A 17,938-nucleotide genomic window follows, 5' to 3' on the forward strand; every position below is an offset into this window, starting at 1 on the left:
ATAGATAGACGGAGAGATAGATGGTTGATAGATAAATAGATGGATGTATAGTTGTATAGTTGGATTGATGGGTTGGATGGATGGATGTGTTGTGTCTCGGGGACCTCAGAACCGTCCCACCTCTGATCAGCACTGGCTGAGCTCTCCTCGCTCAGTCCCAGGTGCGGACTCTGTGATGAGCTGCTGCTTTAATTCAAGCGCTAATTACACTCGGATTGTGGCCGCAAATTCAGTGAAAGGCACTGTGCAATTCTGACTCGCGCTTTAACATATGCAAATCTGGCCTCATGCGTAATGGAGATAGCAGAGTGCTGTGTGCCTCCCAGTGTCTGCCTCCACCTCTGCAGGTCAGCGTGGGGAAACAGGCAAAATTCAAATTGGGAGAAAAACTATAGGGGAGAGGAAATTTGAATAAACATATGGGCTGAATCTTTCAAGCAGGTTGCACTTCTGGAAACACCCCGGCCTGACAGCATGGAAAACACCTGCTTTAACTCACTGATTGCATCTATTAGTAGCACAGCGAACACCAGAGGTTTCTCAATACAGAGTACAGCAACTTCAAACTTGCCCTTTCTGGAGTTCAGACTGGTTTTGCACCCTGATGCCTAAGTTTTATCTTCCACAATACATTACATCCTATTTCTAAATGCTACAGAAATATCAGTGCTGCAGGTAATTTGCCAAAGGCCTTGCAGAGATAAGATTGTTCTCACCTCGGATGACCACGGATGCTGTTTGGCTCGTCTCACGCTCTGAGGATCTGGCCTGAATCTCAGTAAAGTTGGCGGCGGGGCAACAACTCTTCTCTGCATTTGTACTGTACTCGGCTAAATGCTGGTTTTGACTTGGGACGGTGCTGCAGCCGCGACTGATGACAGTGCACACAAGAAGACGTCTTCAGCAGCTGCAGGAAACCCACACAAACAAGTGCAGAATGTGAAGGAGGCCGAGGCGGCCGCGGCGAGGTTCAAACCCAGGCCCGCGCTGCTGCGAGGAAGCATCGCTAAACCCCTCAGCCACCGTGTCAGAGTACAGCAGAGGTGCCCTTTGTGCCTTGTGCACTTGCATAAAGTAAGAGGACTTCTCAGAAATCCTCCATAAAGTACCATCACTTATATGCCACTGCCTCACCAATTTCCATTCTCCTCACAGCAGCCCACACTTTAGCCACAGACTGCAGCTTTAAAGCCTCTGAATCTTTGTGCTCTCTGAGGGTCAAAAAACCTTGTACACCGCCCAAACCAACTTATCATTAATATGAAGCATGAATATGTAAGAGACGTGGAAATGAGGGACCTAAGGACGCCGTGGCGGTGCAGCAACTCCTCCATCACACACACACACACACACACACACACACACACACACACACACACACACACACACCAGTGACTGTAGTCAAAGGGCTGCCTATGAGACGATTCCTACTGCATGTATTTTAGACCATAATTGCACTGAATGTATTATTAGGGTCATTATTTAAAATAATTTGTATATAAATTGTAATATGTCAAATCTGCCAAGTATTAAATGATCAGATATGCAAAGTCAGAATAAATTGAGAGATTGTCGGTTCTTCAGGCAGTCCAGTGGCTCAATAAATCTAATATCAAACCTCTATTATTCTAATTTAATACCCTATTTGAATGGGACCTCAGGACATCCCATGATTTTTAATAACTGCGGAGATTGAGAATGATTTTAATGCTCTTTGAATTTTCCATAACTGTGCTGTACCGAGTTAAAATTAAATGGGCACTTTGCAAATGTTCAACCTGAATCCTTTTGTTCTAATAGGGAGAGGACATGAGACTCTAAATTACAGTGCATTTCCGTCTCCGAGCTGTATGTTGAGAGCGTCCCCGGCCTGCATTCCCCGTCAGACCCCAGAGATTTGTCTCACGGTGAGGTACAGCGTGGAGTTCCTCGTTTTGGTGGCCCGCCTCCACGCTGTATGTGTTAAAAGTGCTGGAGCTGCGTCCTCCTGTCACTTTATGATGAGACAGAGAAATATGATAACTTCGGTGTAATTTCCTGTGACTGCAGGTGGGGGCTGAGCAACAGGAGAGGAAAATGTAAAAACTGGAGAAAGGCTCCGTCCCCGGCCCCTGTGTGTTACACATGTTTTATGGATACGGGTCCTTTTTAGTCTTCCAAACATAGCCACAGACCTTGAGTACAAAAAAACGTACTTATACCCATAAAGAAGCTGTGTCTGGTATTTGATGCCGCCGTGTCGTCTCTCTGAGACTAAACAAATGAAGACCATCATCCCTGTGGAGACATTTCATGGACTTTGGTGGTAGACACTTCATTCCTCAAATGACTGCTGCGGAGAAACAACACAATCACTCTCCTGCTCAAGGTACTGTAGCAAAGACACTTATTAAACATTGCTAAGAACTATTCCTGAAGAGATTAAGGAGTGAAATGACAAGGTACCACGGCGAGAGAAAATAAGGGATAAACTTGGAAAAGCAGCTCTGCTGGCAGGTGCTGGATGTGCGAAGCAAACCTTATTAAGAATCCCCTTTTCCCCAGTTTCCACGCCATGTTGGGTGAACAGCTAAAGCATTATAATCCGTTTTGTTCTCGGTCCCTTCTGGCCTGAAAAAAAGAATTGGACAGACAGTAGACAAAGAGTTTAGCTCCGTACTGAGAGTCAGTCTCCTGGAACTCATCACCAGACTCCTGAAGTCTCATTTCAGGCTGTCTTTGCGTGTCAGTCCGGCCTATAAGAACGCGCCCACAGCGCAGTGCAGTCCTCTGGCATGGAGAGCGCACTGCGGAGCGCGTGGTGGCGAAGGTATGAAAAATCCCCGTTTGTTCTGATGTGCATTTCAGTGAGATGGAAATAAAAGTTTAGCAGCTGACATGTGAGGAAGCAAACTGTTTTAAACCCCTCAACCAGGACATCCAGATGACACCCTTTAGGTGAAGTAATGACACGGGACCAATTAACAACAGTTGGAGTGACATTTCTGAGAGCTAATGGGGAGACGGCCGACATTGTAAACACATATTTACTCACATATTCATCGTTTTGAGCTTCCTGTTCTTTTTACTGGGAATGTGCACATCAGAGCCCTCATTAAGACCAAGTCCACATTCAGGTTAGCACATTTAAAATGATTCCCTGTCTGTTTTTGTTGGGAAACGAGGTGATTTTAGGCCATATGTGTGTGTCTGCCTCGCTGTCGTTTTGATGCCACCTCTCAGAAGCTCCACATTCAGAAATGTCCAAATTTGAGCACGTGTAGCTTTAAGCAAATTACTCCCCGTAGTCTGTTTGATTGTCAGCACGACGTGGTCTGCAGTCAGCCAGACGGCCGGTTTTGTCTCTTGCTGTGCGCCTCGGTGGGGGGGGTGGGGGGGGGGTGGTAGAGGTTGTGGCGATGCCAGTCCAGCTCCAGGAATGGCAGCGAGGAGGATTCATCGTTCTGATAACCAGGCTTGACTCCAGTTTAGGCCACCGCCTGAGATTCAGTTTTTGGATTCTGTTGGTTGTTCTTCTGTGTGGATTACATGACTGTAACGTCATTTCAGACGACAAACAGTGTGTAGAAAATGATTCTCTGCCTTGCACTGCTGCCATCGTACTGGCAGCTCACAAGTAAGATGGTAACAAGGGAAAGTCAGCCCAGAAGTTTCTATGTTTGAAAATGGAAAGCGAGTCCTCCTGAGGTATAGTTGTGGCCTTAAAAAGTCCCCGTCTTGACTGTACAGTATAATGACCTCAGATAGGTTAGCCAGCGCAGCAAGCAGGGTCTGGCAAGCATGATGAAACCGGAGCAATGCCCCGCTTCCAGCATATGATCAATGACAAGAAAGTATCAGTATGTCAGCGAAGGACTGCAAAGCATGCCAAAAGAGGACATACAGTCCCAGAGGACGTCGCACAGGCCTGTGTGATTCAGGCGAGGCAGAAGAGGTTAACATGCTCCATTCCACATAAGGAGACAACTTGTGGTGTCATTTGTCAAATTGCTGTTCTCCTTCACTCCGCATGCAGTTAGCCCCCTCAGTAATCTGCATGTTACAGCTCTGTATCTCCACGGAGTGGGTGAGGGCGGCACGTCCATCCTGCTTTTCAGGCACTCACAGATGTTTAGCAGCAAATAAACGGATGTCATTGTTCGTTTGATAGCGACGGTGCAATCAGCAGGATTACATTCCACCTTTTAAAATCAAGAGGACTTTACAGCTGCAGCTAATCTCCAGCTCCTCAACACTGGTGGGCTTTTAAATTAATTACACATCCTGGGTTTTAACCTGTATACCAGGCAAATCATGTGAAGTTATAAAGCAGTCAAAATGTAACTTTGATTAAAGAGAATCATATTAGTTAACCTTCTAAATAACCAAACCGAAGAATGGCTGGAAGGACGTTTTTGTTCGTTCGTTTGTTCGTGTTGTGTTTGTCAGAAAGGAGAGAAAGCTGTCCTTTATTTTGAACCTTTATCTCAGTATGTCTTACTTTCTTCAAGAAGGCAGAAAATGCATGAAAATATTGATACAAAAAACTAAAAAACATAACTGTGGGTTGACCCTTCTCACCTCGATATCGATGAGCCAGCACCTCACGTTTCCTCACAGTCATTAGTTATTATTCTCTGTTCTGCATTTTACAACATTTTAATTTAATTTATTACTTCACATTTGAGGGGATTTATAGAGAGAACCTTTACAAAGGATTTTACTGCTGAACCAATTATGCAATCTTTAATTTGGAATTTAACATTCAACCAGGATTCAGCTCCTGTCACTAATAAGCAAACACTGCACCATTTGGAAGTTGAGTGTAGTTACAGGGGTTGCACCACCCTCCTCAAAACTAATTAGGAAAAGGCCAAACCAAATAAGGAAACAACTAACCCTTTCTGCTCAGAGTAAATCTAGAAATTATTCTCGGGTAAACAAATGAAGTAATGAGCGGTAATTTCAAGGATGCACTTTTAATAGCGGCACCAGGAGAGGCCGGAGCGAGTCCGGCTAATTGGCACCAGCGCTCAGAGCTGCACATTAAAGATGAGGCACGGTAACATATGCAACAGTTAATAGGGTTTAGCGTGTGAAATAACGGCAGTGGTGAGCTCATGAGGGGGGCAATTATGACAAAGCCGTGCACATCCTTGATAACCGTCCGCCTGACTCAATCTGGCTAAGCCCCCGGGGAGGCAGCTCGCGGCAACTCCGGAGGGGCTGCAGGAAGTAACAAGAGGAGGGAACGCTTCCACATAAACAAACGTCTAACAAGCTCCGCACACACTGAGACTGAGCATGTGTAATGTAAAGCCATCTGGATCACAGCAGAGACGCACTTTACGCAGAGGCACCTCCGCACTCACACACACACACACACACACACACACACACACACACACACACACACGTGTTTGTGTAGATTCTGTGAAACACACCTGTTTTGGATGCTTAGAAGAAGTTAAAGTTGAATATAAACCACATCCAATTAATATGTGTGCCCAGTAGTACACAGCAGAGTGTTTCCTGGTAGCTCATCACATAATAAAGGTGCCATAGATAGATTATAATGTGCTTTGTGTGCATTACGAGCTCTGTCTCCTGGAAACTACTCTCAAATACAACTAATTAGAAATGGCACATATGGTTCGAAGGAAACGTAACTGAATTAAGTTTTCTGTCAACATACGAGGAAATGTTGTTAATTAACGTACCTGACTGAGGTTGTGCACGTGTAACTACGACCACTCATGGTGACTGCAGTATCATTCGGCTTCTCTGGATTCTGGCGTCGCATCCAGCACTTTGTATGACCACCATCTGGCCCCGCCATCCCCCCCCCCCCCCCCCCCAGCACGGTGCATAAATGAAAGCTTTCATTAACTCAGACAAATGTTGACTCTGAACATTACGCAGACAGTATAGAAATGCCATTTTCTAGAGGCACCTTTGGAGTCGTATGTGCTTCGTGATTGCTTAAACATGGAAGAGACTTTTTGTCATGTGTGGCCAAACGTCCACCAGCTTCGTTTCATGGGTGCACGGTGTGGTTAATGTGCAGCAGCTCTCTGCGCCAACATTAATGTTAAACAGCAGCGTCTGTTGGATGTTGTTACCTGCTACGTTGGCTGCTGCAGTATAAAATAAGGATGCATGCAGAATATTTCTGTTCACATAATAACTCCCCTTCTCCTCTTTCATCACAGCCAGCGCCGACGCTCGCACACACACACACACACACACACACACACACACACACACATTAATACGCAGCGTGCAGAAGCTTCCTCGAAGCAAAATATTTGATGCGTCGGTCGGTCATGATTCAAGCTCAGAGACGGCATCACAGAATAATTCAAACAAACAGCTACACGTATCACCAAGTCGTACACCATGAAACAAAACGCTGCTCGTATTCCAGCTCACTGCATCGGCGCCACAGCTGGAGCTTCAGAGCGCAGCTTAGCTTTGATTTTCTTGGCAGAACTTCTCTTAGTTGTGATTTAGTATTTGTATAATCTTGAAATGTACATATGTACAATGAATGAATTATTCTGTGTCCTTTTTATCTTGATTTTTCTTTGCTTCTCTTTTATACTTTGCTGGCTGTAACAATTTAATTTCCCCGGAATGGGATTAAAAAAAAAAGTCTTATCTTATCTTATCTTAAAATGTGACATCGCAAAGAAAAATCCCCAAGCAGCAGCACGATTAGCCAGGTTTTAAACTGAAAAATGATTCCCCGAACATCATCATCATCATCCTCATCATCATCATCAACATCAATGTAACGTTCATAGAAATACAGAACAACAGTGATTCATCTACCAGCTGGTTCATGGCAACTGTTAAATGGCAGCTTTTGCTTCGTCATCCTTTTATGTGCAAGTAATAACAATAATTATCATTATTCGCATTCCATACAGTGGATGTCTGGTAGCTCCAGACGAAAGCGATGGGGGACAGGCGATGGCGGGATTTGTAATCCCTGCTTGAGTTGAATAAACAGAAGTGATGTGATTGACAGGTGATGAAAACAAGTGTGGATCTGAGAGCTTCTCACCAACAAAGAGACAAATGAAGGAGTAGAAAAATGAAGGTTCTGAGGATCTTTCCACCTTGAGATTCTGATTTGTAAACCAGACTTGAAATCTGAAAAACGCGCTGAGCCAGACGAGTCAAAATGGCTCTAAATTTAGTGCCATCTGTTCCTCTCATTGCAGCATCATCACTGGGTAAAAGCACATCAGGGTTGTCACACAAAACATCTGCAATTAGCTGCCTGAATGTTTGCCAGAACGGGTTTCTAGTGGTTAATGATGTTGACTACACAGACATGCAATCCATGTAGAAACACAGCAGCCCGAATTCTGTCCGGCGTCAGGCTGCGCTTGTATTTTAAAATGAATTTTGTAGAAAGTTGTCGAACTGTTTAAGAGGAGATGAAAATCTTCTTTGTGCCGACCTCCAGTGGTTTGACTTCTCACTCAGCTGCAGTGATGTAGAGGAGTCCTCCAGGGTGTGTCAGCACACCGTTGGATATATCATGTGAAGTCAGGAGGCACGTCTCCAAACTCTTTCTGAATTCTGAAACAGTTACAGGAAGTTGGTATTAAACTGACAGAAATAAGAAATGTCTTTTCTTACTTTGAAATGAACTTCCTGCAATTTAACAGCAAAATGATGAAGGTGGGATTTTAAGTTCTTTGTGCTTCTGTCCTGATCAGCTGGGTTTGAGATCCACACCCACCAAAGTAAAAGACCTCCAGGGGTGATTGAAACTTTCCAGTTCTTTTAGAAGTGTCGTATCATATCAAACTGCTCACGAGCTCCAGTTTCTATCATGTAAGCCTTCAATTAGCTGTCAGGTACACCAAGGCTTCTCATCCATTTGTATTATTCCACATAATTAGGCTTTTGGCCTCAGTCCCTTAAAATTCTGGCAACGATAACCTGTGTGTAAACCCAGCACTGTGGGCAATGATCATCAGTCTGCAGATGTGCAGGACGAGCACGCGGAATGAGGAATTATTACAGTGTTTTTGACGGCGAACACAACGGGACGTATGATCATTTACATATAAATGAGGAAAGAGAATAAACATGTAGCACGAGAGGAAAAACGAGACACAACCCACAATTCACGCTGATGACTCAGAAACTTCATGTGAGAGATGTAGACGTGTGAACAATGACCTGACGGGTTAAAAGGAGACACGGGCCCCTAATGACCCCCTGCGTATGGGACTGTGGTTATACACAGGTGAATGTTCGAATGAGGGCTCCTCGACAGAACGGGTAGACATGTTCGACCGGCCTTCAGGCTCCTGACATTTCACATGACGCTGTGCTTTAATGAGGTGAAAATGATTTGAATGACTGATGTGAGGTCTCTGGGACTCAGTCTGAGCGTCTGGAGCAGTTTCCCACTTTGTCTGGTTGCTCCAGTCTTGCTTCTGACCCTGGAGGACGATGTTAGCGCGTTGACTCCTGAAGCGAGTTATTGTGCGAGGACTCTGCTCGTCTACGTGGATCCATAGTGTACGAGTGGACACGCTGCCTCCTGAATGAAGCGTAAGCCCTTCCTCTTCAAAGTTCAGGGTGCTGTAGCAAAGATATTGATATGCAAATCAGCTTTTGATGTCATTTGGCAACTTCCAGCGCCTTTTTGAGCAGCCAATATGTACTGTTGTGGGAAGAAGGGATGCTACACCGAGAGCATGCTAATGGAAAATAGTGGCCTGCCAGCGTAGTATCTCCATCTCCATCATTCTCTCTGCCGACTCTGAAATGCTGCAACTAATACATTCACCTCTCTGTATCCTCCTTCTCCCCTGGCACACCTCATTTACTATCATTTTGATCACAAAGTCGGCTCCAGCGATAAATGTGGAAAACGGGGCACATTCACTGGAACCTGCTCCAAAGGCAACAACCGGCTTTTCAGAGGCACAGCTGCCAACTGACAGGCTGCCATGTCTGCATGTCACAGTTTTTCCACAGCCATCAGACATGCTGAAACAGGGGCTGCGTGCGCACTCATTGAAGAGGACATCAAACCGAAGCCTCGCCGGTGAACTTTTGCTACGGATTCATCATAACGAGGATTTAATAGCGTGAACTTGGATGAACTGGCTGAACGTGGGAGTATCAGCATCTCTGTTTGATGTGTGGCTCATTTCATTGAGCCTCATGCGAAGTCTTCAATCTCGGGCTTTTATGCCTCATAGATCAGGCAGAAGAACATGGGCGGAGGCTGCAGCACTTGAACACACCGCTTCCTGACACTCAGCCCTGCCCCCCCCCTCTGCCTCCTTCACCTGGAAACACTGCGACAAAAGGGAGGCGAACAATAAGGCGCCACATGCACAGTCAGGCTGCACTGTGGAGTGATTTTATTCCTTTTTATGAATTTTTAGAGTTATGGCTGATGGAGGCATTTTAGCTTTTAAATAATGTAGATATTTATGTATTTTAGTTAAAGCTCACTCAGATGTTGTTCTGTGCGTGAATGAAACACTGGAGCAGACTGTGCTCAGGTTTAAGCAACAAAAACACTGTTTGGGAAAAATGTGGGTTCGGTTAAATGTTAACTCAGTGTTAACAAATATTAACCAAGTGCCGTCAGTGCCTGAACAGAAGCAGAAAAAAGTCGTAGTCACTGTGTGTGGATGGTGCCTCTTTTGGTGGAAAAGAAAGCAAATACTGATAACTATTCCTTTACGAATGGATCGATCAGTTTTAAGCAGCAGGTTAATACGCACAAGAATTCACCAGAAACAGCTTTAATAGTTCAGCATCGATTGTGCTAAAACTGCATCACACAGATGCAGAAAACGAGCGTTGACGATCAGAAGCAGCTTCAGCTCTGCACTCTCAAATGTTTCTCCTGTCTGAAACGTGATCTCAGAAATAACAAAGCAGGTTTTCTTCACAGAAACGGCGTCAGTGTCAGTCTAATTTAAGCAAACATTTTGTTTCTCCAGCCGCTCGCCGTGCGCTCGGACAAGACAGGAAGCTAAAGGGCAGCGTGAAACTACAAGCAAAACAAAGTTCTCACAAAGGCAGTAAATAGGAAGAAAAGTTGTCAGAGGAATAAAAAAAACACTTCAAAAACAGTGCTGTGTTCTGGGATCAGGGGCCTTGTTTTTATTCTTAAAATGTACCGTAATTGATCCTCACACACGCACACACACACGCGCACACACACACTTGAATCTCTTATTCATGTAAGCACAAACGACAGAGGCAAAATCTGCAATCACATGACATTAAAAATATAAATCCTTCGCCTGTATCTCCTGCAAACGCACACACACACGCACACACACACACGCACGCACACACACGCCTTTAATGCAGTCCTCCTTTCATGCTTCAGTAAAATAACACAATAAATTAGTTCATCTGATGCAACGATTTAATACTCGCCTTTTGTCGACTGAAGATGAGCAAAATCCAATTCGGAGCATTAGCGCTCCGCGTCGTCCTGGACTGCTCTCACACTGCAGATAAAAGCTCGGCCTCGCTGATAAATCCTTCTGATTCCAGCAAACTTAATTTCTATTTTAAGTTGTCTTATTAATTGTAATCTGTGCTGGGAAACGTTCGGACACTATAGAAACTGCGGCGGAAACGCGGAACGCTGATGCTCCGCGCTCGAGGAAAAGAAAAAAAAAAAAAAAAGGAGTACACTGTTGTGTTTACTCCAAATCAAATAAGCCCTGTTTTGCACACAACTGCAAAGTACCTGAGGCAAATCAATAAGAAAGCTGAGACGTTTCATTAAGTGAAGAGCCCTTGTGGTGACTTTCTTGGAGAGCTGTGCTGATCCAACAACCTGTCAGGGCTTTGTAGTTGATTACAATGGGGACTTCAGAATTATTGTGGGTTCAGGGGTCAAATTGTACACTGCTGATCCCATCTTTTGGGACTTGCTCTAATCTGGAAACAGTTTTGAGCTGATTGCATTCCTCCTCATTTATTTTGCACACCACATGAGACTCAGGAGCGTGATCCATACAGAGCGCCGAGCACACCCACAGCTATTTATCAGATAGATTAACACGGCGTAAATGACTATTGTTCAGCTTGACTCAATACATATTTTAAAGACAGATTCAAGTCGTTAAAGAGTGAAGGTTGGCCTTTCCATCAAACGCAGGAATATGTTTATAGGAATAATAGGAAAAGCTTTTTACGTGTCAGTCACTCTTTTGCTAATGTCAGTGCTTTTGATCTATGATAACACGTCTTTGAATAATGAATGCATCACTGCGTAAGCTCATGACTTATTTTGAAATGATTCCTCATACTCCTCATTACTCCTTATAAAACTGCTGCTTGTTAAATAAATTAAATTAAATATACCCACATAGATAAATCACATAAAATGAAAGCTCAAACAAAAGTGCCTTTAAGTCAGTCAGCAAGAACCGACTTCTGCCGACACGCAAAACTTTAGTTTCATTATTAAAGTGTTTTCCACCAATCGTGTGTAATTTGCATTATTTTCAATTATTTTCCTAAAGCACGCTGTGATCGATCCACGTTTACAGCTGCTTCAGAAGCAGCTCAGATAGACTCTTTTCACTGTGGTGAATTAGCGAAATAATGCAAGTTTACGTTCTCTGTGTGACGTTCACGCTGTGGTGAGACGTCTGAAAACTGCGTGGTCGTTAAACGTGTTACACAAAGACGCAGAATCGCTGGTATGATCCTGTTAAGGCTAACAGTCACTGTGGAGTGGCAGAAAACCCAACTTTAAAATAAAATCACCCACCAGTCAAAGACAACAGACATCTGTTTTATATTCTGCTGGTTGTAGCGCGACTTTTACCTGAACTCAGACAAACTCAGAGGCTGCAGACAGATCGTACCCTCGCACTTCAATCAGCATCCAGACCTGGACACTTTTAATTGTGTCAAAAATGCTCAGTATAATCTGCTGTGCTGGTTCTGCTGACTGCCGCAGTGACTGCTAATAGCATGAAGAAGCTAAATGGTTTTTGTTTGTCGAAAACACCACTGGTTCCACTCCATCTGTTCGCCGTGAAACGAAGCCAAGCACAGGTGACGAAGTGACACCCCATCAAGATGCTTCCACGCAGCTACGGTTTGACTGTGCAAACATCAAAGGCAGAGGTCACGCTCAAGTGTCGGGCCCTCGGTATCAAAGACTTATAACTTCTTTTCAGATTTCAGATTTTGTTATCCGAGGGCGGATGTTCCTTTTAAGTCCTTCAGCTCAGCCGGCAGCAGGCTGTGTCGTCTCCGGTTACAAAGTTCGGAGGGAAGCTGCACACCACTAAACATCAAAAAGACAAAAAGAGGCAGAAAATAATTTGATGGCACTCATTCAGCCACGCTTTGCTCCTCCTGAGCGTTGACAGTCACAACAAGCTGACAAACATTTCAAGAGCACGCTTTCTGTCATTTTCTCGTCAAATGCAAAGCAAAGAAATGCGAATTTAGTGGTTCAGTCTAAGATTAATTGGAAGGCACTTACAGGCCTCCGAAGTGAAAGCTGTCAGCTGATACAACAGCACATTGCTTGAAATGAAAGAAGCATCCAAGTGGAAGCTGGACTTGCCATTTTTGGCCGTTCACTGCTCTCTGCTCTCCTGCAGCCATGCCACCAGCCCTTGATGCTGAGGATGATTGTCGCCAGAAGACTCAATGTGAGGGAATGGAAATCGCCCTCTTCCCTTTCCTCTTCCTTCCAGAGATTGATGGCCTGCATGATTTCAGTTGTACAGACGGAAAGACCCTAACAGGTTCAATTAAAAGTTATCCGGGACCCATGTCTTGCTCACCTGGACGAGTGACCCTCCTCGTGGCCTCATGGCCCGTGTTCGAGATGAAATGCACTGCGCTCTTAAACTTGATGTGTAACTGGTAGCCGTTTAGTATTATTTCAAAAACACTGAGAAAAATATTAAGTCCTTCTGTTGCTGACTTCATCTTAAAAGACTGCATTATATTTTTTTATGTCTCCACTTTTTGCACAGCTGTGTCAGGGGTCTTCTCTGAAGTTGTGATAGAATTGGTTGAATGATACACAATGGACTCAGTTCCTGTTGTCTGCAGGGACAATGAACAATGAAAACAGCCTCGGAAAATAAATTATTAGAGAAGAAACATGGCAAACCACGCTCCCTCTGCTTATTACGCCGACACAACATTTAGAATTGAAAAATGGTCATTAGTGGCATTCATAGAAGCAGCTTCTCACTAACGATAAGCAGCTTATGACATCTGGTGTCAACTGTTGTGTGAGTTAATTATGTTTTACCAAGAAGCTATGCAGTCAACTAAACCAGAGTGCACGTTTACAGATTCATGTTTCCGTAAACATACTGGGAAGGTCCACTCACGAGCTGTTTTCTGAAACCCACTCGTTTAGACCAGTATCCACCACCAATTAAATCGTAAAGATCGGCAGTGAGGCCCTCCCACTCAGAGCAGAACATCTTGACAGTGAGGAGGAGGATACACTCACATACTGGATCTCCTAATCATGAGCCGCCCTGATGCTGCTAATGCTAATGCTAATGCTAAAGCTAAAGCTACGTCAGCGCAACAGAGAGACACAAAACAGTTTCAGTGCATGTTGGACATGAACTGAGGTGCAGTCTGAGCAGAACTTCATCAGCTGCTGCTGCCATCATAATGTAAATGAACCCATTTCTGATGTGTCATGATGAGTAATAACAGGTTAATTATCTCAACAGAGAAACCCGCCTTTTGTTTTCATCATGAAAGAACGACCATAAAAAACCAATCTGAAGATGTTGTTTCATTCCTTCCCGTTGCTCATCGAGCGCTCGGGCAGCAGCGGGAGCAATGAGCCAAAGCAAAATGATTCTCCCTAAAAGTTACTGACCCGGGTTTTAATTAGCAGTGCTGCATCATGTATCATAGCACAATGTTTCCCGCTACAAAAACACACCGAGCCGAAAACTAGATTGCAATAATTGGAAAATATTATCAGCTGGATAGCACACAGGTTGTGATCAGCAGGAGGCTCGCTCCCAAAATGACAGCACAGACGTTTGCGGGGACGACAAGCACAAACTGTGTCTGCGACAGCTCTCTCAGGCTGATTTCAAAACTTAGCCGATGCTCCACTTTTGCTTCTTCTCCTGCAGAACTCTTAGATTCTCCTCCTGTGTTTCACACTGAAGGCGTATGCAAAAATGCTCTCTGATAATATCAGCATCAATTGTTTCCCGCCGCTAAAAAACCTGCAGACAGCAAAGACTGAGGCCAACAATGTTTTACTGAAATCAATAAAGCAATAAAGCAAAGCTGCCTGTCCCTAATGATTAGAAAGGGGATGAAAATAAAACTTTAAGAGTCGATAAATACGACCCATTCGACTCATTGTTTCCTTTGACCTCGACTGCTGATGAATCCCATCAGCGGTGAACGAATGAACGAGTGAATGAATGAATGGGAAGAGCAAATTAGGACCCAAATTCGTCAATTTTGATCAGTTTCTGATTTTTTCCTCATTGAAAAGATTCTTTGAAAATCTCTTTTGCAGGATACTCATCTGACTTTGGAGTAACCTTCCCTCATCCCCCTAAAAATGGAGAGAACAAATCTTGAATTTCTTATCATGTCTCCTGTCAGGTTAAGCCAATCTTTAGCAGTTTGAAAACAGAATCGTTCTTTTAAATATGGACAGAAAATTATCTTAAAAGCACATTTCAAATGGGTGTACTGCTAAACCTCTCTGGCAATTTTGTGGGAATGGTGCCCTTTTTACCCTCCTCCCAAGAGTGCATGCATGCAATTACTTGAAATACTGCGAAATCTCCATGAAAAACATACGCAGCACTGTGGATGAAACAAAGCCAAAGGATAAAATTGCACAGAAAAACTCACTGAGCCTGAGGGATTCAACTCATATTTGGTTGACTGGCATGAATATGTATCATGTGAAGAATATGCGACTTGTTTATATTTGCTTTTTCATAATGTCCCAAAAATATTCTGCCTGTTTTCATTAAATCTTAACGTCTGGGAATTGATATATCTCCAAAAATCCAGCGTGGCACACATCAGGGAAAAGCCCTAAATCATTTTAATCATGTGATATAATCATGCTTTAAATAATATAGTCTCGTATACAAAGACTTCATTACGACTGGAGATATGTTTCATTCATGTGAGCAGATACACTGGCATCATCCCACATGAGGATGAAGGAGGAGAGTGATGCTTTGAACACCGTGAACCTCACACTCCCTCTGGCTCTTTTCAGGGGGAGGTGACTATTGCTTGGCTTGTCAGCCTCCAATCCTGCCAAGCTCTCGACAGACCAAAGGTATGGACGGATCACAAACAGAATGTTTAAATCTGGCCAGCATCAAAGGCCTGAATAGGAAATCACAATCAACTGGAGAGAATGTCAATGACCTGCATAATCCACAGCTATTGGAAAACACGACATTAGAGGCTTCGTCAAAAGCAAAGCTGCAGTTTGTGTTCGTTTCACTTCGTCACCAGAAGGTTTCTGGAAAATTCTTCAATCTCTTCATTCTTTTGGCTCGCAGTGGCCTTTTTATACCGTCTGCACCGTGTGGTTTTCCTCCAGAGACCGCCTGTGATGTCCACAGTGCCTGATTGATTCGGTGAAAGTCACATATCAGCCTGAGGTTTTCAAATGTCACATGACTCCTCCTCTGGGCCGCATGCTTTCCGGTTAACCGGATACTTCAGCTGCCTTCCAGCCAACAGGAGTCCAAGATGTCTTCAACAGCAGCTGATCAGGCTAACGCCTCACGGCTCTTAGCAGCAGCACCTCATCTCTCAGCCGAAGTGTAAAGTGGGTCTCCTCTTCTTCAGTCTGACAGGACATCACATGCAATCATCTTCAGACACCTCAGCACTTGTGTTTAACCTTTCTGCTGTTGCTGACAGGTAATGATGAAGCACTCGAGCCATTAAAGGGTTACTGTGTGAGGCAGCTGGATTCGCCACAGTTGTTTCCAGCCAGTCAACATCCAATGAGGAACTACCAGCAGCTCCTAAAGAGGTTAGCATAGATGCTGCTGTAGCATCAGTTGTCTCAGACCTGCAGAGTATTTCTTCATTGAAAGAAGAACAAAGAGCGACACTGAAGGCTTTTCTTTTCTTCACAGTTCCAACTGGCTTCCTACTGCAACATTATATGGTTTGTTGGCCTGATTGGTTGAAGTTCATCCATGATAGGCAGTGATATGCAGATGGTTCATCCAATAACCTGCCAAGTGTTTTTTCAAAGTGCCTGCCCTTTTCCAAACACTTTCAAAGGACGGCGTCCCAGATGGTTCTGTGCAACAAACCATCTGGTGCGTCAGGTTAAAAGGAGTTGGATAGATGTATTCAGCTGTATCTGCAAAGCCTAATATGGTTTTCCATAGTATGGTATGTAACCGCACCGCGCCATGTCGTGACTGGCCGTGAGCAGTCGGGCCACACTGCTGTGGTGCAAATGTTTTTCCGCCACGCAGCTCGACGAGGAAGAGCTGTTTGCCTTGGTGACGTGCTGGAGGTGTAATAATCACAAAGCACAGTCAGAGCTGAGAGCCTGTTGCCTGCAGGTCTCTTCAGCTCGCTGTGACTGTGACTGTTGTACTGTTCTTCTCTGTAATATCTGAAAACCCCCCCGCTGACCAGATAGTCCAGAACATGTCGATATGTGCTTGATTAGACCTGTTTTGACTAAAAAATAGCACCATCTAAAACATTACATTTCCTATAACATCTTCATAATAAAAGTATCCCTCTGGTTCAGCAGTGGAAAGCTTTTAATGTGAAGCAGCAACAGCAGGAAAGGTTCAGTCTGCATCAGCAGTAACTTCAATAGAGCTTCAAGTGACCAAAACAGTAAAATGAGGCTAATATCTGTAAATACAAGCAGGAACACTGGAGGCAGCAGCTGCAAAAGACCTTCTGACATGCTTACATGTTTACGGCCTGGTAGCTGTTTCCCTTCATGACGTCTGTACGCAGGTGAACTTTCACAGAACTCGCTTAAATTATTTTAAGGCTTAACGTTATGGATAATCATGTGTGTGTGCGCTTTAAATGACAGCTTGGTTTGAACACCCAGGCTCCTCTCAGCCCGCTGCAGCTCCACCCACGCTCCACCTCTTTGTCCATCTTTGGATCAGCAGGGCGTTTGGTGGAGTCTCGCCCTGCCCTCAAAGAAAGAGCGAGATGTCAATCACTGAGGTCAGGTGGTGACGGCTGAACTTCGGGCAGCGTTGTCTGTTGTGCGCTGGCGTCGTTCTGTGTTAGTGCTGAAACACAAGAGATCAATAGAAGACAGAAAACGTGCCACTTAGTGTGGCCTCTGAGCTTGTTCCCTTTTCACGGCTGTAAATATAACTTTTGGCGCTAATTGCAGTTTAGGAGCAAACGACAGTCAGGAGGGAAACGACAGGGAAGTGAAGGCAGAGTCATTGAGCTGCAAGCAACAGCTGTTTGTACGTGCCTCCCCCGCTGATTTCCAGTGATTATTGTGAATGCTCTGATTATTAAATAATGCGTCGTTTGTGATGACAGTTTAGTCTGAACAGCGAGCAGCATTGTGTTCCAGGCTCGGAGGATTTTTTTAGGTGTTTTGTGACTTTTTCTGAGCATCCTGTCTGTGCTCCAGGACGTAACAATCAAATGTGCTGAACCCGTTCAAATCCTTTATCAACTCGCCCAAAATCCTACTGCTTCTTTACAGCAGAAGTAACCGACTTGTGTTAGTGCCTTTCTTTGATTGTAGGCCGTAACTGTTAATACAGAAACGCTCTTTCTTTGTCAAGATAAAAACACTTGACTTCACTGAAATGACTACAGCGCATATTTTCTAGAGAACTGAGCTCTAATGAGAACATAAATCAGTCTCAACAAATGAGAAAAAGTCCAAGTTTTATGGGGTTATAAATGTATACTGGGAGTTTAACGC

The sequence above is a fragment of the Chaetodon auriga genome, chromosome 15 (genome assembly GCF_051107435.1).
Source record: "Chaetodon auriga isolate fChaAug3 chromosome 15, fChaAug3.hap1, whole genome shotgun sequence".
NCBI classification, from domain to species: Eukaryota; Metazoa; Chordata; class Actinopteri; order Chaetodontiformes; family Chaetodontidae; genus Chaetodon; species Chaetodon auriga.